At 35.7% G+C, this 23,450-nt stretch overlaps 48 non-coding genes across 48 annotated transcripts; 31 read left to right on the plus strand and 17 right to left on the minus strand.

Annotated features, from left to right (window-relative positions):
* Positions 1–72: 72 nt before the first annotated feature.
* Positions 73–145, minus strand: Trnar-ccu (transfer RNA arginine (anticodon CCU)). Its single transcript has one exon. It is a non-coding gene; the product is annotated as a tRNA-Arg (tRNA).
* Positions 146–515: 370 nt separating this feature from the next.
* On the plus strand, positions 516–634 carry LOC148608032 (5S ribosomal RNA). Its single transcript, XR_015915599.1, has one exon. It is a non-coding gene; the product is annotated as a 5S ribosomal RNA (ribosomal RNA).
* Positions 635–803: 169 nt separating this feature from the next.
* Positions 804–922, plus strand: LOC148608033 (5S ribosomal RNA). Its single transcript, XR_015915600.1, has one exon. It is a non-coding gene; the product is annotated as a 5S ribosomal RNA (ribosomal RNA).
* A 156-nt stretch (positions 923–1,078) lies between these two features.
* Trnar-ccu (transfer RNA arginine (anticodon CCU)) lies at positions 1,079–1,151 on the minus strand. Its single transcript has one exon. It is a non-coding gene; the product is annotated as a tRNA-Arg (tRNA).
* Positions 1,152–1,521: 370 nt separating this feature from the next.
* On the plus strand, positions 1,522–1,640 carry LOC148608035 (5S ribosomal RNA). Its single transcript, XR_015915601.1, has one exon. It is a non-coding gene; the product is annotated as a 5S ribosomal RNA (ribosomal RNA).
* A 156-nt stretch (positions 1,641–1,796) lies between these two features.
* Positions 1,797–1,869, minus strand: Trnar-ccu (transfer RNA arginine (anticodon CCU)). The gene has a single exon. It is a non-coding gene; the product is annotated as a tRNA-Arg (tRNA).
* A 370-nt stretch (positions 1,870–2,239) lies between these two features.
* LOC148608037 (5S ribosomal RNA) lies at positions 2,240–2,358 on the plus strand. Its single transcript, XR_015915602.1, has one exon. It is a non-coding gene; the product is annotated as a 5S ribosomal RNA (ribosomal RNA).
* A 156-nt stretch (positions 2,359–2,514) lies between these two features.
* Positions 2,515–2,587, minus strand: Trnar-ccu (transfer RNA arginine (anticodon CCU)). Its single transcript has one exon. It is a non-coding gene; the product is annotated as a tRNA-Arg (tRNA).
* Positions 2,588–2,957: 370 nt separating this feature from the next.
* Positions 2,958–3,076, plus strand: LOC148608039 (5S ribosomal RNA). The gene has a single exon (XR_015915603.1). It is a non-coding gene; the product is annotated as a 5S ribosomal RNA (ribosomal RNA).
* Positions 3,077–3,244: 168 nt separating this feature from the next.
* Positions 3,245–3,363, plus strand: LOC148608040 (5S ribosomal RNA). The gene has a single exon (XR_015915604.1). It is a non-coding gene; the product is annotated as a 5S ribosomal RNA (ribosomal RNA).
* Positions 3,364–3,519: 156 nt separating this feature from the next.
* Trnar-ccu (transfer RNA arginine (anticodon CCU)) lies at positions 3,520–3,592 on the minus strand. The gene has a single exon. It is a non-coding gene; the product is annotated as a tRNA-Arg (tRNA).
* Positions 3,593–3,962: 370 nt separating this feature from the next.
* LOC148608042 (5S ribosomal RNA) lies at positions 3,963–4,081 on the plus strand. Its single transcript, XR_015915605.1, has one exon. It is a non-coding gene; the product is annotated as a 5S ribosomal RNA (ribosomal RNA).
* Positions 4,082–4,249: 168 nt separating this feature from the next.
* On the plus strand, positions 4,250–4,368 carry LOC148608043 (5S ribosomal RNA). The gene has a single exon (XR_015915719.1). It is a non-coding gene; the product is annotated as a 5S ribosomal RNA (ribosomal RNA).
* A 169-nt stretch (positions 4,369–4,537) lies between these two features.
* LOC148608044 (5S ribosomal RNA) lies at positions 4,538–4,656 on the plus strand. The gene has a single exon (XR_015915606.1). It is a non-coding gene; the product is annotated as a 5S ribosomal RNA (ribosomal RNA).
* Positions 4,657–4,812: 156 nt separating this feature from the next.
* Trnar-ccu (transfer RNA arginine (anticodon CCU)) lies at positions 4,813–4,885 on the minus strand. The gene has a single exon. It is a non-coding gene; the product is annotated as a tRNA-Arg (tRNA).
* A 370-nt stretch (positions 4,886–5,255) lies between these two features.
* Positions 5,256–5,374, plus strand: LOC148608046 (5S ribosomal RNA). Its single transcript, XR_015915608.1, has one exon. It is a non-coding gene; the product is annotated as a 5S ribosomal RNA (ribosomal RNA).
* Positions 5,375–5,530: 156 nt separating this feature from the next.
* On the minus strand, positions 5,531–5,603 carry Trnar-ccu (transfer RNA arginine (anticodon CCU)). The gene has a single exon. It is a non-coding gene; the product is annotated as a tRNA-Arg (tRNA).
* A 370-nt stretch (positions 5,604–5,973) lies between these two features.
* LOC148608048 (5S ribosomal RNA) lies at positions 5,974–6,092 on the plus strand. Its single transcript, XR_015915609.1, has one exon. It is a non-coding gene; the product is annotated as a 5S ribosomal RNA (ribosomal RNA).
* Positions 6,093–6,248: 156 nt separating this feature from the next.
* Trnar-ccu (transfer RNA arginine (anticodon CCU)) lies at positions 6,249–6,321 on the minus strand. Its single transcript has one exon. It is a non-coding gene; the product is annotated as a tRNA-Arg (tRNA).
* A 370-nt stretch (positions 6,322–6,691) lies between these two features.
* Positions 6,692–6,810, plus strand: LOC148608050 (5S ribosomal RNA). The gene has a single exon (XR_015915610.1). It is a non-coding gene; the product is annotated as a 5S ribosomal RNA (ribosomal RNA).
* A 168-nt stretch (positions 6,811–6,978) lies between these two features.
* Positions 6,979–7,097, plus strand: LOC148608051 (5S ribosomal RNA). The gene has a single exon (XR_015915720.1). It is a non-coding gene; the product is annotated as a 5S ribosomal RNA (ribosomal RNA).
* A 169-nt stretch (positions 7,098–7,266) lies between these two features.
* Positions 7,267–7,385, plus strand: LOC148608052 (5S ribosomal RNA). The gene has a single exon (XR_015915611.1). It is a non-coding gene; the product is annotated as a 5S ribosomal RNA (ribosomal RNA).
* Positions 7,386–7,541: 156 nt separating this feature from the next.
* On the minus strand, positions 7,542–7,614 carry Trnar-ccu (transfer RNA arginine (anticodon CCU)). The gene has a single exon. It is a non-coding gene; the product is annotated as a tRNA-Arg (tRNA).
* A 370-nt stretch (positions 7,615–7,984) lies between these two features.
* LOC148608054 (5S ribosomal RNA) lies at positions 7,985–8,103 on the plus strand. Its single transcript, XR_015915612.1, has one exon. It is a non-coding gene; the product is annotated as a 5S ribosomal RNA (ribosomal RNA).
* Positions 8,104–8,259: 156 nt separating this feature from the next.
* On the minus strand, positions 8,260–8,332 carry Trnar-ccu (transfer RNA arginine (anticodon CCU)). The gene has a single exon. It is a non-coding gene; the product is annotated as a tRNA-Arg (tRNA).
* Positions 8,333–8,702: 370 nt separating this feature from the next.
* LOC148608056 (5S ribosomal RNA) lies at positions 8,703–8,821 on the plus strand. Its single transcript, XR_015915613.1, has one exon. It is a non-coding gene; the product is annotated as a 5S ribosomal RNA (ribosomal RNA).
* A 156-nt stretch (positions 8,822–8,977) lies between these two features.
* On the minus strand, positions 8,978–9,050 carry Trnar-ccu (transfer RNA arginine (anticodon CCU)). Its single transcript has one exon. It is a non-coding gene; the product is annotated as a tRNA-Arg (tRNA).
* Positions 9,051–9,420: 370 nt separating this feature from the next.
* On the plus strand, positions 9,421–9,539 carry LOC148608058 (5S ribosomal RNA). The gene has a single exon (XR_015915614.1). It is a non-coding gene; the product is annotated as a 5S ribosomal RNA (ribosomal RNA).
* A 168-nt stretch (positions 9,540–9,707) lies between these two features.
* On the plus strand, positions 9,708–9,826 carry LOC148608059 (5S ribosomal RNA). The gene has a single exon (XR_015915721.1). It is a non-coding gene; the product is annotated as a 5S ribosomal RNA (ribosomal RNA).
* Positions 9,827–9,995: 169 nt separating this feature from the next.
* On the plus strand, positions 9,996–10,114 carry LOC148608060 (5S ribosomal RNA). The gene has a single exon (XR_015915615.1). It is a non-coding gene; the product is annotated as a 5S ribosomal RNA (ribosomal RNA).
* Positions 10,115–10,270: 156 nt separating this feature from the next.
* Trnar-ccu (transfer RNA arginine (anticodon CCU)) lies at positions 10,271–10,343 on the minus strand. The gene has a single exon. It is a non-coding gene; the product is annotated as a tRNA-Arg (tRNA).
* Positions 10,344–10,713: 370 nt separating this feature from the next.
* LOC148608062 (5S ribosomal RNA) lies at positions 10,714–10,832 on the plus strand. Its single transcript, XR_015915616.1, has one exon. It is a non-coding gene; the product is annotated as a 5S ribosomal RNA (ribosomal RNA).
* A 156-nt stretch (positions 10,833–10,988) lies between these two features.
* On the minus strand, positions 10,989–11,061 carry Trnar-ccu (transfer RNA arginine (anticodon CCU)). The gene has a single exon. It is a non-coding gene; the product is annotated as a tRNA-Arg (tRNA).
* A 370-nt stretch (positions 11,062–11,431) lies between these two features.
* Positions 11,432–11,550, plus strand: LOC148608064 (5S ribosomal RNA). The gene has a single exon (XR_015915617.1). It is a non-coding gene; the product is annotated as a 5S ribosomal RNA (ribosomal RNA).
* A 168-nt stretch (positions 11,551–11,718) lies between these two features.
* Positions 11,719–11,837, plus strand: LOC148608065 (5S ribosomal RNA). Its single transcript, XR_015915722.1, has one exon. It is a non-coding gene; the product is annotated as a 5S ribosomal RNA (ribosomal RNA).
* Positions 11,838–12,006: 169 nt separating this feature from the next.
* LOC148608066 (5S ribosomal RNA) lies at positions 12,007–12,125 on the plus strand. The gene has a single exon (XR_015915619.1). It is a non-coding gene; the product is annotated as a 5S ribosomal RNA (ribosomal RNA).
* A 156-nt stretch (positions 12,126–12,281) lies between these two features.
* Positions 12,282–12,354, minus strand: Trnar-ccu (transfer RNA arginine (anticodon CCU)). The gene has a single exon. It is a non-coding gene; the product is annotated as a tRNA-Arg (tRNA).
* A 370-nt stretch (positions 12,355–12,724) lies between these two features.
* On the plus strand, positions 12,725–12,843 carry LOC148608068 (5S ribosomal RNA). The gene has a single exon (XR_015915723.1). It is a non-coding gene; the product is annotated as a 5S ribosomal RNA (ribosomal RNA).
* Positions 12,844–12,999: 156 nt separating this feature from the next.
* On the minus strand, positions 13,000–13,072 carry Trnar-ccu (transfer RNA arginine (anticodon CCU)). The gene has a single exon. It is a non-coding gene; the product is annotated as a tRNA-Arg (tRNA).
* Positions 13,073–13,442: 370 nt separating this feature from the next.
* Positions 13,443–13,561, plus strand: LOC148608070 (5S ribosomal RNA). Its single transcript, XR_015915693.1, has one exon. It is a non-coding gene; the product is annotated as a 5S ribosomal RNA (ribosomal RNA).
* Positions 13,562–13,717: 156 nt separating this feature from the next.
* Positions 13,718–13,790, minus strand: Trnar-ccu (transfer RNA arginine (anticodon CCU)). Its single transcript has one exon. It is a non-coding gene; the product is annotated as a tRNA-Arg (tRNA).
* Positions 13,791–14,160: 370 nt separating this feature from the next.
* LOC148608072 (5S ribosomal RNA) lies at positions 14,161–14,279 on the plus strand. The gene has a single exon (XR_015915620.1). It is a non-coding gene; the product is annotated as a 5S ribosomal RNA (ribosomal RNA).
* A 6,464-nt stretch (positions 14,280–20,743) lies between these two features.
* Positions 20,744–20,862, plus strand: LOC148608073 (5S ribosomal RNA). Its single transcript, XR_015915621.1, has one exon. It is a non-coding gene; the product is annotated as a 5S ribosomal RNA (ribosomal RNA).
* Positions 20,863–21,030: 168 nt separating this feature from the next.
* On the plus strand, positions 21,031–21,149 carry LOC148608074 (5S ribosomal RNA). The gene has a single exon (XR_015915724.1). It is a non-coding gene; the product is annotated as a 5S ribosomal RNA (ribosomal RNA).
* A 169-nt stretch (positions 21,150–21,318) lies between these two features.
* Positions 21,319–21,437, plus strand: LOC148608075 (5S ribosomal RNA). Its single transcript, XR_015915622.1, has one exon. It is a non-coding gene; the product is annotated as a 5S ribosomal RNA (ribosomal RNA).
* Positions 21,438–21,593: 156 nt separating this feature from the next.
* On the minus strand, positions 21,594–21,666 carry Trnar-ccu (transfer RNA arginine (anticodon CCU)). The gene has a single exon. It is a non-coding gene; the product is annotated as a tRNA-Arg (tRNA).
* Positions 21,667–22,036: 370 nt separating this feature from the next.
* On the plus strand, positions 22,037–22,155 carry LOC148608077 (5S ribosomal RNA). Its single transcript, XR_015915623.1, has one exon. It is a non-coding gene; the product is annotated as a 5S ribosomal RNA (ribosomal RNA).
* Positions 22,156–22,323: 168 nt separating this feature from the next.
* On the plus strand, positions 22,324–22,442 carry LOC148608078 (5S ribosomal RNA). The gene has a single exon (XR_015915688.1). It is a non-coding gene; the product is annotated as a 5S ribosomal RNA (ribosomal RNA).
* The last annotated feature ends 1,008 nt before the right edge of the window (positions 22,443–23,450 follow it).

Raw genomic sequence — 23,450 nt, forward strand, 5'->3', positions numbered from 1 at the left:
AATTAAAGTCGAAAAGGTGACGTTTTATCTTCTATGTGGATAAATTTGAAAGAACAGATGTTGTAAAAAGTATACCTCCGACGGGACTCGAACCCGCAATCCCCGGCTTAGGAGGCCGGTGCCTTATCCATTGGGCCACGGAGGCTTCCACAATAGATGTCGTTAAATATGAATGTCATTTGTGTGCTGAATGACTGTTGTCAACAAATGCTGAAACTTGAAAAATGTATAGTAAAGAAGTCTTTAAATCTATTTCTCCAAAACAGAAGATCACCCAAGTGGTATAATGTATCATTTCCTTTCATCAGAGGATAAAAGAGCACGATTGCAAAAATTGTATCATGAAAATGCAGTTTAGACAGTCATGTACTGAGATGTTCCTTGCTAAAAAATGATTGAATCTATTGTTTTGTAGTTTTTATAAACATTCTGATCTAAATTTTTGCCAAATTGAGTAAAGAAAGCCAGCTTCCGGTGATTCGAAGCTTTATATGTGCTTATTTTAATAAACTAGTGTCTACGACCATATCACGTTGAAAGCACCGGTTCTCGTCTGATCACCGAAGTTAAGCAACGTCGAGCCCGGTTAGTACTTGGATGGGTGACCGCCTGGGAATACCGGGTGCCGTAGACAATACACTTTTTCTTGGTTTCTAATTTGCTTCTTTGTATGTTTGCTAGCTGGATCTTTTTTTTTCTTTTTTATTGAAAGATTTGTAAAATTAAAGTCGAAAAGGTCATGTTTTATCTTCTATGTGGATAAATTTGAAAGAACAGATATGTGCTTATTTTAATAAACTAGTGTCTACGACCATATCACGTTGAAAGCACCGGTTCTCGTCTGATCACCGAAGTTAAGCAACGTCGAGCCCGGTTAGTACTTGGATGGGTGACCGCCTGGGAATACCGGGTGCCGTAGACAATACACTTTTTCTTGGTTTCTAATTTGCTTCTTTGTATGTTTGCTAGCTGGATCTTTTTTTTCTTTTTATTGAAAGATTTGCAAAATTAAAGTCGAAAAGGTGACGTTTTATCTTCTATGTGGATAAATTTGAAAGAACAGATGTTGTAAAAAGTATACCTCCGACGGGACTCGAACCCGCAATCCCCGGCTTAGGAGGCCGGTGCCTTATCCATTGGGCCACGGAGGCTTCCACAAAAGATGTCGTTAAATATGAATGTCATTTGTGTGCTGAATGACTGTTGTCAACAAATGCTGAAAGTTGAAAAATGTATAGTAAAGAAGTCTTTAAATCTATTTCTCCAAAACAGAAGATCACCCAAGTGGTATAATGTATCATTTCCTTTCATCAGAGGATAAAAGAGCACGATTGCAAAAATTGTATCATGAAAATGCAGTTTAGACAGTCATGTACTGAGATGTTCCTTGCTAAAAAATGATTGAATCTATTGTTTTGTAGTTTTTATAAACATTCTGATCTAAATTTTTGCCAAATTGAGTAAAGAAAGCCAGCTTCCGGTGATTCGAAGCTTTATATGTGCTTATTTTAATAAACTAGTGTCTACGACCATATCACGTTGAAAGCACCGGTTCTCGTCTGATCACCGAAGTTAAGCAACGTCGAGCCCGGTTAGTACTTGGATGGGTGACCGCCTGGGAATACCGGGTGCCGTAGACAATACACTTTTTCTTGGTTTCTAATTTGCTTCTTTGTATGTTTGCTAGCTGGATCTTTTTTTTCTTTTTATTGAAAGATTTGCAAAATTAAAGTCGAAAAGGTGACGTTTTATCTTCTATGTGGATAAATTTGAAAGAACAGATGTTGTAAAAAGTATACCTCCGACGGGACTCGAACCCGCAATCCCCGGCTTAGGAGGCCGGTGCCTTATCCATTGGGCCACGGAGGCTTCCACAAAAGATGTCGTTAAATATGAATGTCATTTGTGTGCTGAATGACTGTTGTCAACAAATGCTGAAAGTTGAAAAATGTATAGTAAAGAAGTCTTTAAATCTATTTCTCCAAAACAGAAGATCACCCAAGTGGTATAATGTATCATTTCCTTTCATCAGAGGATAAAAGAGCACGATTGCAAAAATTGTATCATGAAAATGCAGTTTAGACAGTCATGTACTGAGATGTTCCTTGCTAAAAAATGATTGAATCTATTGTTTTGTAGTTTTTATAAACATTCTGATCTAAATTTTTGCCAAATTGAGTAAAGAAAGCCAGCTTCCGGTGATTCGAAGCTTTATATGTGCTTATTTTAATAAACTAGTGTCTACGACCATATCACGTTGAAAGCACCGGTTCTCGTCTGATCACCGAAGTTAAGCAACGTCGAGCCCGGTTAGTACTTGGATGGGTGACCGCCTGGGAATACCGGGTGCCGTAGACAATACACTTTTTCTTGGTTTCTAATTTGCTTCTTTGTATGTTTGCTAGCTGGATCTTTTTTTTCTTTTTATTGAAAGATTTGCAAAATTAAAGTCGAAAAGGTGACGTTTTATCTTCTATGTGGATAAATTTGAAAGAACAGATGTTGTAAAAAGTATACCTCCGACGGGACTCGAACCCGCAATCCCCGGCTTAGGAGGCCGGTGCCTTATCCATTGGGCCACGGAGGCTTCCACAAAAGTTGTCGTTAAATATGAATGTCATTTGTGTGCTGAATGACTGTTGTCAACAAATGCTGAAACTTGAAAAATGTATAGTAAAGAAGTCTTTAAATCTATTTCTCCAAAACAGAAGATCACCCAAGTGGTATAATGTATCATATCCTTTCATCAGAGGATAAAAGAGCACGATTGCAAAAATTGTATCATGAAAATGCAGTTTAGACAGTCATGTACTGAGATGTTCCTTGCTAAAAAATGATTGAATCTATTGTTTTGTAGTTTTTATAAACATTCTGATCTAAATTTTTGCCAAATTGAGTAAAGAAAGCCAGCTTCCGGTGATTCGAAGCTTTATATGTGCTTATTTTAATAAACTAGTGTCTACGACCATATCACGTTGAAAGCACCGGTTCTCGTCTGATCACCGAAGTTAAGCAACGTCGAGCCCGGTTAGTACTTGGATGGGTGACCGCCTGGGAATACCGGGTGCCGTAGACAATACACTTTTTCTTGGTTTCTAATTTGCTTCTTTGTATGTTTGCTAGCTGGATCTTTTTTTTCTTTTTTATTGAAAGATTTGTAAAATTAAAGTCGAAAAGGTCATGTTTTATCTTCTATGTGGATAAATTTGAAAGAACAGATATGTGCTTATTTTAATAAACTAGTGTCTACGACCATATCACGTTGAAAGCACCGGTTCTCGTCTGATCACCGAAGTTAAGCAACGTCGAGCCCGGTTAGTACTTGGATGGGTGACCGCCTGGGAATACCGGGTGCCGTAGACAATACACTTTTTCTTGGTTTCTAATTTGCTTCTTTGTATGTTTGCTAGCTGGATCTTTTTTTTCTTTTTATTGAAAGATTTGCAAAATTAAAGTCGAAAAGGTGACGTTTTATCTTCTATGTGGATAAATTTGAAAGAACAGATGTTGTAAAAAGTATACCTCCGACGGGACTCGAACCCGCAATCCCCGGCTTAGGAGGCCGGTGCCTTATCCATTGGGCCACGGAGGCTTCCACAAAAGATGTCGTTAAATATGAATGTCATTTGTGTGCTGAATGACTGTTGTCAACAAATGCTGAAAGTTGAAAAATGTATAGTAAAGAAGTCTTTAAATCTATTTCTCCAAAACAGAAGATCACCCAAGTGGTATAATGTATCATTTCCTTTCATCAGAGGATAAAAGAGCACGATTGCAAAAATTGTATCATGAAAATGCAGTTTAGACAGTCATGTACTGAGATGTTCCTTGCTAAAAAATGATTGAATCTATTGTTTTGTAGTTTTTATAAACATTCTGATCTAAATTTTTGCCAAATTGAGTAAAGAAAGCCAGCTTCCGGTGATTCGAAGCTTTATATGTGCTTATTTTAATAAACTAGTGTCTACGACCATATCACGTTGAAAGCACCGGTTCTCGTCTGATCACCGAAGTTAAGCAACGTCGAGCCCGGTTAGTACTTGGATGGGTGACCGCCTGGGAATACCGGGTGCCGTAGACAATACACTTTTTCTTGGTTTCTAATTTGCTTCTTTGTATGTTTGCTAGCTGGATCTTTTTTTTCTTTTTTATTGAAAGATTTGTAAAATTAAAGTCGAAAAGGTCATGTTTTATCTTCTATGTGGATAAATTTGAAAGAACAGATATGTGCTTATTTTAATAAACTAGTGTCTACGACCATATCACGTTGAAAACACCGGTTCTCGTCTGATCACCGAAGTTAAGCAACGTCGAGCCCGGTTAGTACTTGGATGGGTGACCGCCTGGGAATACCGGGTGCCGTAGACAATACACTTTTTCTTGGTTTCTAATTTGCTTCTTTGTATGTTTGCTAGCTGGATCTTTTTTTTTCTTTTTTATTGAAAGATTTGTAAAATTAAAGTCGAAAAGGTCATGTTTTATCTTCTATGTGGATAAATTTGAAAGAACAGATATGTGCTTATTTTAATAAACTAGTGTCTACGACCATATCACGTTGAAAGCACCGGTTCTCGTCTGATCACCGAAGTTAAGCAACGTCGAGCCCGGTTAGTACTTGGATGGGTGACCGCCTGGGAATACCGGGTGCCGTAGACAATACACTTTTTCTTGGTTTCTAATTTGCTTCTTTGTATGTTTGCTAGCTGGATCTTTTTTTTCTTTTTATTGAAAGATTTGCAAAATTAAAGTCGAAAAGGTGACGTTTTATCTTCTATGTGGATAAATTTGAAAGAACAGATGTTGTAAAAAGTATACCTCCGACGGGACTCGAACCCGCAATCCCCGGCTTAGGAGGCCGGTGCCTTATCCATTGGGCCACGGAGGCTTCCACAAAAGATGTCGTTAAATATGAATGTCATTTGTGTGCTGAATGACTGTTGTCAACAAATGCTGAAAGTTGAAAAATGTATAGTAAAGAAGTCTTTAAATCTATTTCTCCAAAACAGAAGATCACCCAAGTGGTATAATGTATCATTTCCTTTCATCAGAGGATAAAAGAGCACGATTGCAAAAATTGTATCATGAAAATGCAGTTTAGACAGTCATGTACTGAGATGTTCCTTGCTAAAAAATGATTGAATCTATTGTTTTGTAGTTTTTATAAACATTCTGATCTAAATTTTTGCCAAATTGAGTAAAGAAAGCCAGCTTCCGGTGATTCGAAGCTTTATATGTGCTTATTTTAATAAACTAGTGTCTACGACCATATCACGTTGAAAGCACCGGTTCTCGTCTGATCACCGAAGTTAAGCAACGTCGAGCCCGGTTAGTACTTGGATGGGTGACCGCCTGGGAATACCGGGTGCCGTAGACAATACACTTTTTCTTGGTTTCTAATTTGCTTCTTTGTATGTTTGCTAGCTGGATCTTTTTTTTCTTTTTATTGAAAGATTTGCAAAATTAAAGTCGAAAAGGTGACGTTTTATCTTCTATGTGGATAAATTTGAAAGAACAGATGTTGTAAAAAGTATACCTCCGACGGGACTCGAACCCGCAATCCCCGGCTTAGGAGGCCGGTGCCTTATCCATTGGGCCACGGAGGCTTCCACAAAAGATGTCGTTAAATATGAATGTCATTTGTGTGCTGAATGACTGTTGTCAACAAATGCTGAAAGTTGAAAAATGTATAGTAAAGAAGTCTTTAAATCTATTTCTCCAAAACAGAAGATCACCCAAGTGGTATAATGTATCATTTCCTTTCATCAGAGGATAAAAGAGCACGATTGCAAAAATTGTATCATGAAAATGCAGTTTAGACAGTCATGTACTGAGATGTTCCTTGCTAAAAAATGATTGAATCTATTGTTTTGTAGTTTTTATAAACATTCTGATCTAAATTTTTGCCAAATTGAGTAAAGAAAGCCAGCTTCCGGTGATTCGAAGCTTTATATGTGCTTATTTTAATAAACTAGTGTCTACGACCATATCACGTTGAAAGCACCGGTTCTCGTCTGATCACCGAAGTTAAGCAACGTCGAGCCCGGTTAGTACTTGGATGGGTGACCGCCTGGGAATACCGGGTGCCGTAGACAATACACTTTTTCTTGGTTTCTAATTTGCTTCTTTGTATGTTTGCTAGCTGGATCTTTTTTTTCTTTTTATTGAAAGATTTGCAAAATTAAAGTCGAAAAGGGGACGTTTTATCTTCTATGTGGATAAATTTGAAAGAACAGATGTTGTAAAAAGTATACCTCCGACGGGACTCGAACCCGCAATCCCCGGCTTAGGAGGCCGGTGCCTTATCCATTGGGCCACGGAGGCTTCCACAAAAGATGTCGTTAAATATGAATGTCATTTGTGTGCTGAATGACTGTTGTCAACAAATGCTGAAAGTTGAAAAATGTATAGTAAAGAAGTCTTTAAATCTATTTCTCCAAAACAGAAGATCACCCAAGTGGTATAATGTATCATTTCCTTTCATCAGAGGATAAAAGAGCACGATTGCAAAAATTGTATCATGAAAATGCAGTTTAGACAGTCATGTACTGAGATGTTCCTTGCTAAAAAATGATTGAATCTATTGTTTTGTAGTTTTTATAAACATTCTGATCTAAATTTTTGCCAAATTGAGTAAAGAAAGCCAGCTTCCGGTGATTCGAAGCTTTATATGTGCTTATTTTAATAAACTAGTGTCTACGACCATATCACGTTGAAAGCACCGGTTCTCGTCTGATCACCGAAGTTAAGCAACGTCGAGCCCGGTTAGTACTTGGATGGGTGACCGCCTGGGAATACCGGGTGCCGTAGACAATACACTTTTTCTTGGTTTCTAATTTGCTTCTTTGTATGTTTGCTAGCTGGATCTTTTTTTTCTTTTTTATTGAAAGATTTGTAAAATTAAAGTCGAAAAGGTCATGTTTTATCTTCTATGTGGATAAATTTGAAAGAACAGATATGTGCTTATTTTAATAAACTAGTGTCTACGACCATATCACGTTGAAAACACCGGTTCTCGTCTGATCACCGAAGTTAAGCAACGTCGAGCCCGGTTAGTACTTGGATGGGTGACCGCCTGGGAATACCGGGTGCCGTAGACAATACACTTTTTCTTGGTTTCTAATTTGCTTCTTTGTATGTTTGCTAGCTGGATCTTTTTTTTTCTTTTTTATTGAAAGATTTGTAAAATTAAAGTCGAAAAGGTCATGTTTTATCTTCTATGTGGATAAATTTGAAAGAACAGATATGTGCTTATTTTAATAAACTAGTGTCTACGACCATATCACGTTGAAAGCACCGGTTCTCGTCTGATCACCGAAGTTAAGCAACGTCGAGCCCGGTTAGTACTTGGATGGGTGACCGCCTGGGAATACCGGGTGCCGTAGACAATACACTTTTTCTTGGTTTCTAATTTGCTTCTTTGTATGTTTGCTAGCTGGATCTTTTTTTTCTTTTTATTGAAAGATTTGCAAAATTAAAGTCGAAAAGGTGACGTTTTATCTTCTATGTGGATAAATTTGAAAGAACAGATGTTGTAAAAAGTATACCTCCGACGGGACTCGAACCCGCAATCCCCGGCTTAGGAGGCCGGTGCCTTATCCATTGGGCCACGGAGGCTTCCACAAAAGATGTCGTTAAATATGAATGTCATTTGTGTGCTGAATGACTGTTGTCAACAAATGCTGAAAGTTGAAAAATGTATAGTAAAGAAGTCTTTAAATCTATTTCTCCAAAACAGAAGATCACCCAAGTGGTATAATGTATCATTTCCTTTCATCAGAGGATAAAAGAGCACGATTGCAAAAATTGTATCATGAAAATGCAGTTTAGACAGTCATGTACTGAGATGTTCCTTGCTAAAAAATGATTGAATCTATTGTTTTGTAGTTTTTATAAACATTCTGATCTAAATTTTTGCCAAATTGAGTAAAGAAAGCCAGCTTCCGGTGATTCGAAGCTTTATATGTGCTTATTTTAATAAACTAGTGTCTACGACCATATCACGTTGAAAGCACCGGTTCTCGTCTGATCACCGAAGTTAAGCAACGTCGAGCCCGGTTAGTACTTGGATGGGTGACCGCCTGGGAATACCGGGTGCCGTAGACAATACACTTTTTCTTGGTTTCTAATTTGCTTCTTTGTATGTTTGCTAGCTGGATCTTTTTTTTCTTTTTATTGAAAGATTTGCAAAATTAAAGTCGAAAAGGTGACGTTTTATCTTCTATGTGGATAAATTTGAAAGAACAGATGTTGTAAAAAGTATACCTCCGACGGGACTCGAACCCGCAATCCCCGGCTTAGGAGGCCGGTGCCTTATCCATTGGGCCACGGAGGCTTCCACAAAAGATGTCGTTAAATATGAATGTCATTTGTGTGCTGAATGACTGTTGTCAACAAATGCTGAAAGTTGAAAAATGTATAGTAAAGAAGTCTTTAAATCTATTTCTCCAAAACAGAAGATCACCCAAGTGGTATAATGTATCATTTCCTTTCATCAGAGGATAAAAGAGCACGATTGCAAAAATTGTATCATGAAAATGCAGTTTAGACAGTCATGTACTGAGATGTTCCTTGCTAAAAAATGATTGAATCTATTGTTTTGTAGTTTTTATAAACATTCTGATCTAAATTTTTGCCAAATTGAGTAAAGAAAGCCAGCTTCCGGTGATTCGAAGCTTTATATGTGCTTATTTTAATAAACTAGTGTCTACGACCATATCACGTTGAAAGCACCGGTTCTCGTCTGATCACCGAAGTTAAGCAACGTCGAGCCCGGTTAGTACTTGGATGGGTGACCGCCTGGGAATACCGGGTGCCGTAGACAATACACTTTTTCTTGGTTTCTAATTTGCTTCTTTGTATGTTTGCTAGCTGGATCTTTTTTTTCTTTTTATTGAAAGATTTGCAAAATTAAAGTCGAAAAGGTGACGTTTTATCTTCTATGTGGATAAATTTGAAAGAACAGATGTTGTAAAAAGTATACCTCCGACGGGACTCGAACCCGCAATCCCCGGCTTAGGAGGCCGGTGCCTTATCCATTGGGCCACGGAGGCTTCCACAAAAGATGTCGTTAAATATGAATGTCATTTGTGTGCTGAATGACTGTTGTCAACAAATGCTGAAAGTTGAAAAATGTATAGTAAAGAAGTCTTTAAATCTATTTCTCCAAAACAGAAGATCACCCAAGTGGTATAATGTATCATTTCCTTTCATCAGAGGATAAAAGAGCACGATTGCAAAAATTGTATCATGAAAATGCAGTTTAGACAGTCATGTACTGAGATGTTCCTTGCTAAAAAATGATTGAATCTATTGTTTTGTAGTTTTTATAAACATTCTGATCTAAATTTTTGCCAAATTGAGTAAAGAAAGCCAGCTTCCGGTGATTCGAAGCTTTATATGTGCTTATTTTAATAAACTAGTGTCTACGACCATATCACGTTGAAAGCACCGGTTCTCGTCTGATCACCGAAGTTAAGCAACGTCGAGCCCGGTTAGTACTTGGATGGGTGACCGCCTGGGAATACCGGGTGCCGTAGACAATACACTTTTTCTTGGTTTCTAATTTGCTTCTTTGTATGTTTGCTAGCTGGATCTTTTTTTTCTTTTTTATTGAAAGATTTGTAAAATTAAAGTCGAAAAGGTCATGTTTTATCTTCTATGTGGATAAATTTGAAAGAACAGATATGTGCTTATTTTAATAAACTAGTGTCTACGACCATATCACGTTGAAAACACCGGTTCTCGTCTGATCACCGAAGTTAAGCAACGTCGAGCCCGGTTAGTACTTGGATGGGTGACCGCCTGGGAATACCGGGTGCCGTAGACAATACACTTTTTCTTGGTTTCTAATTTGCTTCTTTGTATGTTTGCTAGCTGGATCTTTTTTTTTCTTTTTTATTGAAAGATTTGTAAAATTAAAGTCGAAAAGGTCATGTTTTATCTTCTATGTGGATAAATTTGAAAGAACAGATATGTGCTTATTTTAATAAACTAGTGTCTACGACCATATCACGTTGAAAGCACCGGTTCTCGTCTGATCACCGAAGTTAAGCAACGTCGAGCCCGGTTAGTACTTGGATGGGTGACCGCCTGGGAATACCGGGTGCCGTAGACAATACACTTTTTCTTGGTTTCTAATTTGCTTCTTTGTATGTTTGCTAGCTGGATCTTTTTTTTCTTTTTATTGAAAGATTTGCAAAATTAAAGTCGAAAAGGTGACGTTTTATCTTCTATGTGGATAAATTTGAAAGAACAGATGTTGTAAAAAGTATACCTCCGACGGGACTCGAACCCGCAATCCCCGGCTTAGGAGGCCGGTGCCTTATCCATTGGGCCACGGAGGCTTCCACAAAAGATGTCGTTAAATATGAATGTCATTTGTGTGCTGAATGACTGTTGTCAACAAATGCTGAAAGTTGAAAAATGTATAGTAAAGAAGTCTTTAAATCTATTTCTCCAAAACAGAAGATCACCCAAGTGGTATAATGTATCATTTCCTTTCATCAGAGGATAAAAGAGCACGATTGCAAAAATTGTATCATGAAAATGCAGTTTAGACAGTCATGTACTGAGATGTTCCTTGCTAAAAAATGATTGAATCTATTGTTTTGTAGTTTTTATAAACATTCTGATCTAAATTTTTGCCAAATTGAGTAAAGAAAGCCAGCTTCCGGTGATTCGAAGCTTTATATGTGCTTATTTTAATAAACTAGTGTCTACGACCATATCACGTTGAAAGCACCGGTTCTCGTCTGATCACCGAAGTTAAGCAACGTCGAGCCCGGTTAGTACTTGGATGGGTGACCGCCTGGGAATACCGGGTGCCGTAGACAATACACTTTTTCTTGGTTTCTAATTTGCTTCTTTGTATGTTTGCTAGCTGGATCTTTTTTTTCTTTTTATTGAAAGATTTGCAAAATTAAAGTCGAAAAGGTGACGTTTTATCTTCTATGTGGATAAATTTGAAAGAACAGATGTTGTAAAAAGTATACCTCCGACGGGACTCGAACCCGCAATCCCCGGCTTAGGAGGCCGGTGCCTTATCCATTGGGCCACGGAGGCTTCCACAAAAGATGTCGTTAAATATGAATGTCATTTGTGTGCTGAATGACTGTTGTCAACAAATGCTGAAAGTTGAAAAATGTATAGTAAAGAAGTCTTTAAATCTATTTCTCCAAAACAGAAGATCACCCAAGTGGTATAATGTATCATTTCCTTTCATCAGAGGATAAAAGAGCACGATTGCAAAAATTGTATCATGAAAATGCAGTTTAGACAGTCATGTACTGAGATGTTCCTTGCTAAAAAATGATTGAATCTATTGTTTTGTAGTTTTTATAAACATTCTGATCTAAATTTTTGCCAAATTGAGTAAAGAAAGCCAGCTTCCGGTGATTCGAAGCTTTATATGTGCTTATTTTAATAAACTAGTGTCTACGACCATATCACGTTGAAAGCACCGGTTCTCGTCTGATCACCGAAGTTAAGCAACGTCGAGCCCGGTTAGTACTTGGATGGGTGACCGCCTGGGAATACCGGGTGCCGTAGACAATACACTTTTTCTTGGTTTCTAATTTGCTTCTTTGTATGTTTGCTAGCTGGATCTTTTTTTTCTTTTTTATTGAAAGATTTGTAAAATTAAAGTCGAAAAGGTCATGTTTTATCTTCTATGTGGATAAATTTGAAAGAACAGATATGTGCTTATTTTAATAAACTAGTGTCTACGACCATATCACGTTGAAAACACCGGTTCTCGTCTGATCACCGAAGTTAAGCAACGTCGAGCCCGGTTAGTACTTGGATGGGTGACCGCCTGGGAATACCGGGTGCCGTAGACAATACACTTTTTCTTGGTTTCTAATTTGCTTCTTTGTATGTTTGCTAGCTGGATCTTTTTTTTTCTTTTTTATTGAAAGATTTGTAAAATTAAAGTCGAAAAGGTCATGTTTTATCTTCTATGTGGATAAATTTGAAAGAACAGATATGTGCTTATTTTAATAAACTAGTGTCTACGACCATATCACGTTGAAAGCACCGGTTCTCGTCTGATCACCGAAGTTAAGCAACGTCGAGCCCGGTTAGTACTTGGATGGGTGACCGCCTGGGAATACCGGGTGCCGTAGACAATACACTTTTTCTTGGTTTCTAATTTGCTTCTTTGTATGTTTGCTAGCTGGATCTTTTTTTTCTTTTTATTGAAAGATTTGCAAAATTAAAGTCGAAAAGGTGACGTTTTATCTTCTATGTGGATAAATTTGAAAGAACAGATGTTGTAAAAAGTATACCTCCGACGGGACTCGAACCCGCAATCCCCGGCTTAGGAGGCCGGTGCCTTATCCATTGGGCCACGGAGGCTTCCACAAAAGATGTCGTTAAATATGAATGTCATTTGTGTGCTGAATGACTGTTGTCAACAAATGCTGAAAGTTGAAAAATGTATAGTAAAGAAGTCTTTAAATCTATTTCTCCAAAACAGAAGATCACCCAAGTGGTATAATGTATCATTTCCTTTCATCAGAGGATAAAAGAGCACGATTGCAAAAATTGTATCATGAAAATGCAGTTTAGACAGTCATGTACTGAGATGTTCCTTGCTAAAAAATGATTGAATCTATTGTTTTGTAGTTTTTATAAACATTCTGATCTAAATTTTTGCCAAATTGAGTAAAGAAAGCCAGCTTCCGGTGATTCGAAGCTTTATATGTGCTTATTTTAATAAACTAGTGTCTACGACCATATCACGTTGAAAACACCGGTTCTCGTCTGATCACCGAAGTTAAGCAACGTCGAGCCCGGTTAGTACTTGGATGGGTGACCGCCTGGGAATACCGGGTGCCGTAGACAATACACTTTTTCTTGGTTTCTAATTTGCTTCTTTGTATGTTTGCTAGCTGGATCTTTTTTTTCTTTTTATTGAAAGATTTGCAAAATTAAAGTCGAAAAGGTGACGTTTTATCTTCTATGTGGATAAATTTGAAAGAACAGATGTTGTAAAAAGTATACCTCCGACGGGACTCGAACCCGCAATCCCCGGCTTAGGAGGCCGGTGCCTTATCCATTGGGCCACGGAGGCTTCCACAAAAGATGTCGTTAAATATGAATGTCATTTGTGTGCTGAATGACTGTTGTCAACAAATGCTGAAAGTTGAAAAATGTATAGTAAAGAAGTCTTTAAATCTATTTCTCCAAAACAGAAGATCACCCAAGTGGTATAATGTATCATTTCCTTTCATCAGAGGATAAAAGAGCACGATTGCAAAAATTGTATCATGAAAATGCAGTTTAGACAGTCATGTACTGAGATGTTCCTTGCTAAAAAATGATTGAATCTATTGTTTTGTAGTTTTTATAAACATTCTGATCTAAATTTTTGCCAAATTGAGTAAAGAAAGCCAGCTTCCGGTGATTCGAAGCTTTATATGTGCTTATTTTAATAAACTAGTGTCTACGACCATATCACGTTGAAAGCACCGGTTCTCGTCTGATCACCGAAGTTAAGCAACATCGAGCCCGGTTAGTACTTGGATGGGTGACCGCCTGGGAATACCGGGTGCCGTAGACAATACACTTTTTCTTGGTTTCTAATTTGCTTCTTTGTATGTTTGCTAGCTGGATCTTTTTTTTCTTTTTATTGAAAGATTTGCAAAATTAAAGTCGAAAAGGTGACGTTTTATCTTCTATGTGGATAAATTTGAAAGAACAGATGTTGTAAAAAGTATACCTCCGACGGGACTCGAACCCGCAATCCCCGGCTTAGGAGGCCGGTGCCTTATCCATTGGGCCACGGAGGCTTCCACAAAAGATGTCGTTAAATATGAATGTCATTTGTGTGCTGAATGACTGTTGTCAACAAATGCTGAAAGTTGAAAAATGTATAGTAAAGAAGTCTTTAAATCTATTTCTCCAAAACAGAAGATCACCCAAGTGGTATAATGTATCATTTCCTTTCATCAGAGGATAAAAGAGCACGATTGCAAAAATTGTATCATGAAAATGCAGTTTAGACAGTCATGTACTGAGATGTTCCTTGCTAAAAAATGATTGAATCTATTGTTTTGTAGTTTTTATAAACATTCTGATCTAAATTTTTGCCAAATTGAGTAAAGAAAGCCAGCTTCCGGTGATTCGAAGCTTTATATGTGCTTATTTTAATAAACTAGTGTCTACGACCATATCACGTTGAAAGCACCGGTTCTCGTCTGATCACCGAAGTTAAGCAACGTCGAGCCCGGTTAGTACTTGGATGGGTGACCGCCTGGGAATACCGGGTGCCGTAGACAATACACTTTTTCTTGGTTTCTAATTTGCTTCTTTGTATGTTTGCTAGCTGGATCTTTTTTTTCTTTTTATTGAAAGATTTGCAAAATTAAAGTCGAAAAGGTGACGTTTTATCTTCTATGTGGATAAATTTGAAAGAACAGATGTTGTAAAAAGTATACCTCCGACGGGACTCGAACCCGCAATCCCCGGCTTAGGAGGCCGGTGCCTTTTTTTATTTTGATAAAATTTTATTCAAATAAATACATTCATAAAAGAATTATTGGGCTAGTCTCCCATTAATTCATATTATCACAGTGTTGGTTAGAATTGTAACAATTATTAACAACAGATCTCAATTAAAACTCTATATGTACTTCATCATTACTTATCCTTAGTACAGGATTTTTGTTTAAATAATACTTTTCAAATAAATACATGCACTTCTTCTGTTTATAATACAAGTATGCATAACTCACATGTTTTTGCAGAACATTTTTAAAATATGGCACTATGTCTATCAAATGATCATCCTTCATAGAGATATTTCTCCTCTTTACTACACAGAATCTTCTAGCACATAAAACTGTATTCACAAAGTATAAGTTTATATTTTTATCCTTCTTGACTAGACCAAAGTAACATATATATTTGAAATCTAGAGTATTGACAAAGCTAGTAGAACTATTACACAGAATGTTATGTAGGAAATCTTTAAAAAAGTCATTGAACTGAGTCAAACATCTACACACAATGATCAAGTGCTCCAAGTCTTCATGCACATCTTCGCAAACTGGACACATAGAATCAACAGTAATTTGGCATCTCATCAGTCTCTCCTTAGTGAAGAAAACTCTATGGAAAATTTTGAATGATGACTCAATCCAATCACTTTGTAAAAATGAAAAGTTCAAAACTTTTTGTACTTTTTGAACATCAAAATCTGAAAATATTTCACACCAGTATTTTACAGAATTAGGTTCTCTTGTTAATGTCTTTAACAGTATATCATAAAATGATCTTGTTGTATTAGGTAAAGCATACTTTCTACCATTAACGCTGTAAATTATATTTAAAACAGTTGCTTTACAAGTGTTTGCATTTTCTTCAACTAAAACTACATAATCTTGTGGAATACATTGCTTAATACATTTCACTACTTTAATAATTTTATCAACGGAAACATCAGGGAACTTTTGAGATACAATATCTTGAATATAAGTGTCCTTCATAAAACCTCTCTTGCATTCATAAGCTAAGTCCTTAATCTTGATAATACCTGCTTCTATAAATGTTCTCATATATAACATACTATCACCATTCACAATCATTGGATTACAGAAGAGGGGAATATCAAAAACGTTAGTCACATTAATTTCTATTTCCATACAATGACGTATCTTCCCCCATGCATACAACATACATTTATAAAAATCAGGCAAACATCCTAATTGTCTATGAGTAAAATCACAATACAATATTTCAACACCAAGATTCATTCCTTGTACTTTAGAAAAGAAATAAAGACATGTAACTTTCCAAACAGCATTATAATCCATATCTAATAGCCTATTTAAAAACTTTAGTCTAAATGCATACATTTTATGAAAAATTTCAGGAAAATTTAAACCACCATCTAACACCTTATTAGTTATTACATCATATGCAACTAGAGATGGTTTATCATTCCACAAAAAATCAATACATATCTTCTTAATTTCTAAATAATGTTTTTCTGGTATATTAACAACCATAAGAGTATACCAAAGTTTACTCATCAATAAAGTATTTATTACAGTTAATCTACCATGTATTGATAAGTGTCTCATTTTCCAAAAATTCAATAGCTTCAAAATAGATTGTACTTTGCAATCCCAATTCAAACTATCACAAAGAGATTTATCCTTACCAATCCATATGCCTAAAAGCTGTAAAACCCCATCACACTCTCTAATACTCCAAGCATCTAATTCATGTTTTGAAATAGTTCCAGTTCCCAATGCCAAAATTTCTGATTTATCCTTATTTAATTTTGCCCCAGATGCTTGTTCATACAAATGTAAAACTCTAAAGGCTTCATCTACTGAATTTTTGTCAGACAAAATTAAAGTAGTGTCATCAGCATGTGAAAAAATCTTTTCTTCAACGTTTGTATTAGGAATATTCAAACCTCTAATACTACTATTCTTTTTAATCATTGTACTCAATGGTTCAGCTACTAATACATATAATAAAGCTGATATAGGACAACCTTGCTTTACAGAGTTCTTTAATTGAAAATATTTGGACAGGAACCCATTACACTTGACAGTGCTGAAAATGTCAGTATAAAATATTTTTATCCAAGAAATAAATTTCTCCCCAAATCCAAATTTCTGCAAGACAGAAAATAAATATTCATGTCCAACCCTGTCAAATGCTTTTTCCTGATCAAGTTTCAACAAGTAACATTCTAAATCATCCATTTCAACCAAATCAATAATATCTCTAACACTTGCAGTAGTGTCAGAAATGTCTTTACCTATAATACAGCAACTTTGAGTAGGTGATATAATTTTTGGTAATACAAACTTAAACCTGTTAGCCATTACTCTTGCTAGTATTTTATAATCCACATTTAATAAAGTTATAGGTCTGAAATTTTTAAGTTCAGATTTGTCACCTCTATTCTTATATATCAAATTAATCATGCCATATCTCATAGACCTAGATAAAACTTTATTTTCTTCAATACTATCATAAATATATTTCAATACAGGTTTCAATTCATTTAAAAAATAAAGATAGAATTCAACAGTCAATCCATCAGAGCCAGGCGTTTTGCCTTTTTTCATTCCTTTCAATGATTGTTCAATCTCATCAATACATATATCATCATCACATTTAGTAATATCAATATCATCAACTTTAACATCAACACAATCTAACATGTCATTGATTGCATTATTGTCAGTATTTACACATGAAAACAATTTTTCATAAAAATTATGCACAACATCTAATAATTCCACAGTACTACTAACAGCATTACCATCACAATTTCTCAAAGTACTTATCAAATTCTTATTTTGTTTATATTTTTCTAGACTTAAGAAATAAGCAGTATTCTTGTCACTTTCTAAGGCATGTTGACATTTAGACCTTAATATAGCACCATTACATCTATGTTTTTCTATAGCTTCAAGTTCATCTTTTAATTCTAAATATTTTACATAATCAATTTCTATACCACATGCAGACTTCACTGACAATTCTTGTAACTTATTTTGCAATTTAAAATATTCTTTGCTTCTCTCTTTCTGATTTTCTTTGCCATAGATTTGACTTATTCTCTTAATACTAAATTTCAAATTATCCCACCAAATGAGAGGGTTTGAATAATAAAAATCTGAACATATTTCATCTTCTAATAACTTTCTGATTCTTGTTACATATTCTTCATTATCTAATAAGGAACAGTTAAAAATCCAGATACCTGGTCCTCTTTCAACCTCTGTAAAATCTAATTTCATGCTAACAATACAGTGATCACTAAAACAAGTATCTCTATAAAAAATATTTTTAATACAGGGCTTAACATTACTAGAAACTAAAAAATAGTCAATTCTACTCTGTGTCAAAAAACCTTGTACAACTTGTTTTCGTGAAAACATTTTGACACCTGCATTTCTGTCTCTCCAGACATCAAACAAACAATTATCGTGCATCATAGTATTAAGATATTTCACAGACCTATCTGCATAAAAAGCAGTTTTCCCACTTTTATCTAAAGGAGACAGTGCAGTATTAAAATCACCTGCTGCTATAACATATCCGTCTCCTTTAATTTTACTTTTACAATCTTCAAAAAATTCACATTTTTCACTTACACTATTAGGAACATACAAATTAAAAATATCTACAATTTTATCATTGATTTTACCTTGAATATGAATAAATCTACCAGGTACACATTCACAAACTTTAAATACATTTTTAAGGTTTTTACTGACAAGAATTGCAACACCCTGTCTATTACAGTTACTATTACTTGCAAAAATATCACCATTCCATAATGTCTTATCATTCTTTATATCTTCAAAAATAATATTATTCCAAAATGTTTCCTGTAAGCATACAATATCATACTTTCTTTCATTACATAATGAAAAAATACAATCCTTTTTACTTTGGTTACATAGACCATTACAATTAAAACTTATGAAGTTATAAGTAGCCATCACAAAAATAATTCTAATAATATACAACATTAAACACTCCATTATTAACTATTCAAATGTTTTTGTAAATTTGACAACCTTGCTGCTTTAATATTAGGCTTGATATTAAGCATACTTCTCCTTTTAATACCCAAGTAATTTCTCTTCTTCCCTACAACAGTGAAAGTATCTCCACTTTCCTCTTGGTCTTCACTGACCACGGGAAAAGTGTCCATAGTAATCTCATCCAGAGAATCACATGAACTTCTGACTTCCCCCTGGCTACTGTCATTTTGTTCAAGGGGGGAGACAGCACTTTCAACACCTAAACCATCAGACATTTTATCAATTATATTTTCACCAGACAATTCAACATTTGATTTAGTAAGCAAAACTGGTTCAATATTACAATTATTCAAACAAATATTGTTTAATTCTTTATCTGTACCTTTCTTGACTTTATCATCTATGACACATTCCGCACTGTCATCACCAACACCATCATCCATCTCAAAACACTCCTCCTCATCAATGTAAATACCATCTCCATTCCAGTCACCGTCACCCTCATCATCAGTGCAAAGGCTAGCACCACCTTTAGCACTTTCACCAAAACCCACTTCATCTACATCCTCAGTGTAATGACTAGCATCGCCATTTACACTTACGATTCCATCTTCCATACTATCTCCTACATCTGTACCTTCACGAGAATCAACATTCTCCTGCACACTTGTACAAACCTCCTTCTCCTTACAATTTTTATCCATATATCCAACTTTCACATCTGTGGTTTTCATAGCCTCCTCATCTGCTTCTTTTATCAACTCCCGACATGACATTTCCTGCAAATTCTCAGAAGAAAATTGTGGAAATTGATTCACAATTTGCAATTCTTCTCTGGCTTTGCAATTACAATAGTCTTTCTTTCGAAAACAAAACGCACACTTGTTTTTTAAACATTTTCTACTAATGTGCCCCTGCTGACCACATTCAAAACATTTAAATTCTGGACAGTCTTTGTATATATGTTCTGAGCTAAAGCACCCAGAGCACACCTTGACTTGTTGGTTATGAATAACCCGGTAGTAAGCCGTCTCCTTTTCATTAACTGAAAACTTCATTGAATACGGTATTGAAGCCATGTTCGGCGGAAGTTTAACTTTGAAAATACGAGTTCCGTCAAAGACATTATTCTTTGACTTCATCCTATGCTTCTTTATCGGAGAAACAATCTCCACTCCAATCTTGGAAAATCTATCAATAATTTCTCGATCTGAGACATACATACTTAAATTTAGTATTGAAACGTACTTAAAACTTGCCTCTAATTCATTAACAGCGCACTTTTTACCATTTAAAGATAGTTCACCAATAACGGATTCCATCATTTTTCTCTCTCTTAGTACCACCTCATAACCAACTCCATTTTTCGGTACGCATGCAACGACACTTCCAACACCACATTTCTTCTCAATTTCATCAATAATCATTTCAGCCTCCACGGCACCAAAACCATCTACGGGACACCCAACTAAAACGGTTTTCTCCTTTGAGAACTGTTCATTTGAAAAATTCATGTTTTTTCGAGAACTTTCTCCCCCACTATTATTAAAGTTTGCCATCAGTCTTTAGTCAAACCACTGAATACAAATCGAACACACCTTCCCTCCCCCTTTTCCCTGTAACGAAAACACAGGAAAAGGGGCTATTCAACAAATATTATGCGATAATATATGTCACATTCAATCATATAATACACATTAAACTTCAGGAAATGTTTACAGTTACAAATATGGCGAAGAACTCACCAAAATCAGAATAATTTCCGGACAACACTTTGTTTACATGTTAAACATGGTACATCCAAAAACCAGCCTCCTGGAGGCCGGTGCCTTATCCATTGGGCCACGGAGGCTTCCACAAAAGATGTCGTTAAATATGAATGTCATTTGTGTGCTGAATGACTGTTGTCAACAAATGCTGAAACTTGAAAAATGTATAGTAAAGAAGTCTTTAAATCTATTTCTCCAAAACAGAAGATCACCCAAGTGGTATAATGTATCATTTCCTTTCATCAGAGGATAAAAGAGCACGATTGCAAAAATTGTATCATGAAAATGCAGTTTAGACAGTCATGTACTGAGATGTTCCTTGCTAAAAAATGATTGAATCTATTGTTTTGTAGTTTTTATAAACATTCTGATCTAAATTTTTGCCAAATTGAGTAAAGAAAGCCAGCTTCCGGTGATTCGAAGCTTTATATGTGCTTATTTTAATAAACTAGTGTCTACGACCATATCACGTTGAAAGCACCGGTTCTCGTCTGATCACCGAAGTTAAGCAACGTCGAGCCCGGTTAGTACTTGGATGGGTGACCGCCTGGGAATACCGGGTGCCGTAGACAATACACTTTTTCTTGGTTTCTAATTTGCTTCTTTGTATGTTTGCTAGCTGGATCTTTTTTTTCTTTTTTATTGAAAGATTTGTAAAATTAAAGTCGAAAAGGTCATGTTTTATCTTCTATGTGGATAAATTTGAAAGAACAGATATGTGCTTATTTTAATAAACTAGTGTCTACGACCATATCACGTTGAAAACACCGGTTCTCGTCTGATCACCGAAGTTAAGCAACGTCGAGCCCGGTTAGTACTTGGATGGGTGACCGCCTGGGAATACCGGGTGCCGTAGACAATACACTTTTTCTTGGTTTCTAATTTGCTTCTTTGTATGTTTGCTAGCTGGATCTTTTTTTTTCTTTTTTATTGAAAGATTTGTAAAATTAAAGTCGAAAAGGTCATGTTTTATCTTCTATGTGGATAAATTTGAAAGAACAGATATGTGCTTATTTTAATAAACTAGTGTCTACGACCATATCACGTTGAAAGCACCGGTTCTCGTCTGATCACCGAAGTTAAGCAACGTCGAGCCCGGTTAGTACTTGGATGGGTGACCGCCTGGGAATACCGGGTGCCGTAGACAATACACTTTTTCTTGGTTTCTAATTTGCTTCTTTGTATGTTTGCTAGCTGGATCTTTTTTTTCTTTTTATTGAAAGATTTGCAAAATTAAAGTCGAAAAGGTGACGTTTTATCTTCTATGTGGATAAATTTGAAAGAACAGATGTTGTAAAAAGTATACCTCCGACGGGACTCGAACCCGCAATCCCCGGCTTAGGAGGCCGGTGCCTTATCCATTGGGCCACGGAGGCTTCCACAAAAGATGTCGTTAAATATGAATGTCATTTGTGTGCTGAATGACTGTTGTCAACAAATGCTGAAAGTTGAAAAATGTATAGTAAAGAAGTCTTTAAATCTATTTCTCCAAAACAGAAGATCACCCAAGTGGTATAATGTATCATTTCCTTTCATCAGAGGATAAAAGAGCACGATTGCAAAAATTGTATCATGAAAATGCAGTTTAGACAGTCATGTACTGAGATGTTCCTTGCTAAAAAATGATTGAATCTATTGTTTTGTAGTTTTTATAAACATTCTGATCTAAATTTTTGCCAAATTGAGTAAAGAAAGCCAGCTTCCGGTGATTCGAAGCTTTATATGTGCTTATTTTAATAAACTAGTGTCTACGACCATATCACGTTGAAAGCACCGGTTCTCGTCTGATCACCGAAGTTAAGCAACGTCGAGCCCGGTTAGTACTTGGATGGGTGACCGCCTGGGAATACCGGGTGCCGTAGACAATACACTTTTTATTGGTTTCTAATTTGCTTCTTTGTATGTTTGCTAGCTGGATCTTTTTTTTCTTTTTTATTGAAAGATTTGTAAAATTAAAGTCGAAAAGGTCATGTTTTATCTTCTGTGTGGATAAATTTGAAAGAACAGATATGTGCTTATTTTAATAAACTAGTGTCTACGACCATATCACGTTGAAAGCACCGGTTCTCGTCTGATCACCGAAGTTAAGCAACGTCGAGCCCGGTTAGTACTTGGATGGGTGGCCGCCTGGGAATACCGGGTGCCGTAGACAATACACTTTTTGTTGGTTTCTAATTTGCTTCTTTGTATGTTTGCTAGCTGGATCTTTTTTTTCTTTTTTATTGAAAGATTTGCAAAATTAAAGTCGAAAAGGTGATGTTTTATCTTCTATGTGGATAAATTTGAAAGAGCAGATGCTGTAAAAAGTATACCTCCGACGGGACTCGAACCCGCAATCCCCGGCTTAGGAGGCCGGTGCCTTTTTTTTTTTTTTTTTATCTTTATTGAATAAAACTATACGAAATAACAATACAAATCAGAATATCTATAAAATCATCATGTTACAGAACTTAAGAATATACAATTTATCACAGTTTGAATAACAACACATCTTCTTCTAACATCACAATGGGATTGTCTCTCAAGAACTTTTTATGAAAGACTGAAAGTCTGTTTGAAGATTTACAATACATATAAAAATAACCAATGTAATGTCTCAGTGTGTATTTGAAATATGCAATTAGGTTAATACTTCGTGTACCATTTTTGAACATTTGTCTTTGTTTCATTATACACAGTCTTCCAATAGACAGCAAAAAATTAACAAAGTGAACATTTACACCCTTTACACTGGATGATACACCCAACAAAAATAACGTCATATAAGTATGTTCCTGTATTAAGTTCACCTCTGATTGTACAAATAGTGTCTCTAAAATATCAAATACGAAATCATGAAAGTTAACAAGTATGTCACATGTTAGAAAAATATGAAATAAAGTTTCCTCTTCACAGTCACAGTTTTGACACACATTGCTGTCTATTATTCCTATTTTACATAGTTTAACATTAGTAAAAATCTTATTGTGACATAACTTGAAATCTAGATCAATACATTCAGATGGTTTCCAGAAACTATGTATCTGTTTCCAAACAAAACAGAAATCACTTTCATGAATATCACATTGTTCACACCAAAATTCATAACATTTAGGTTTAATAAAACACTTTTGTAACAGTAACGTATAAAATCTTTTTGTTTTACACAACGACATGTCAC

This window comes from Perna viridis, chromosome 9, assembly GCF_037379345.1.
Source record: "Perna viridis isolate PV_CMFRI_1.1 ecotype Kerala chromosome 9, ASM3737934v1, whole genome shotgun sequence".
Lineage (NCBI taxonomy): Eukaryota > Metazoa > Mollusca > Bivalvia > Mytilida > Mytilidae > Perna > Perna viridis.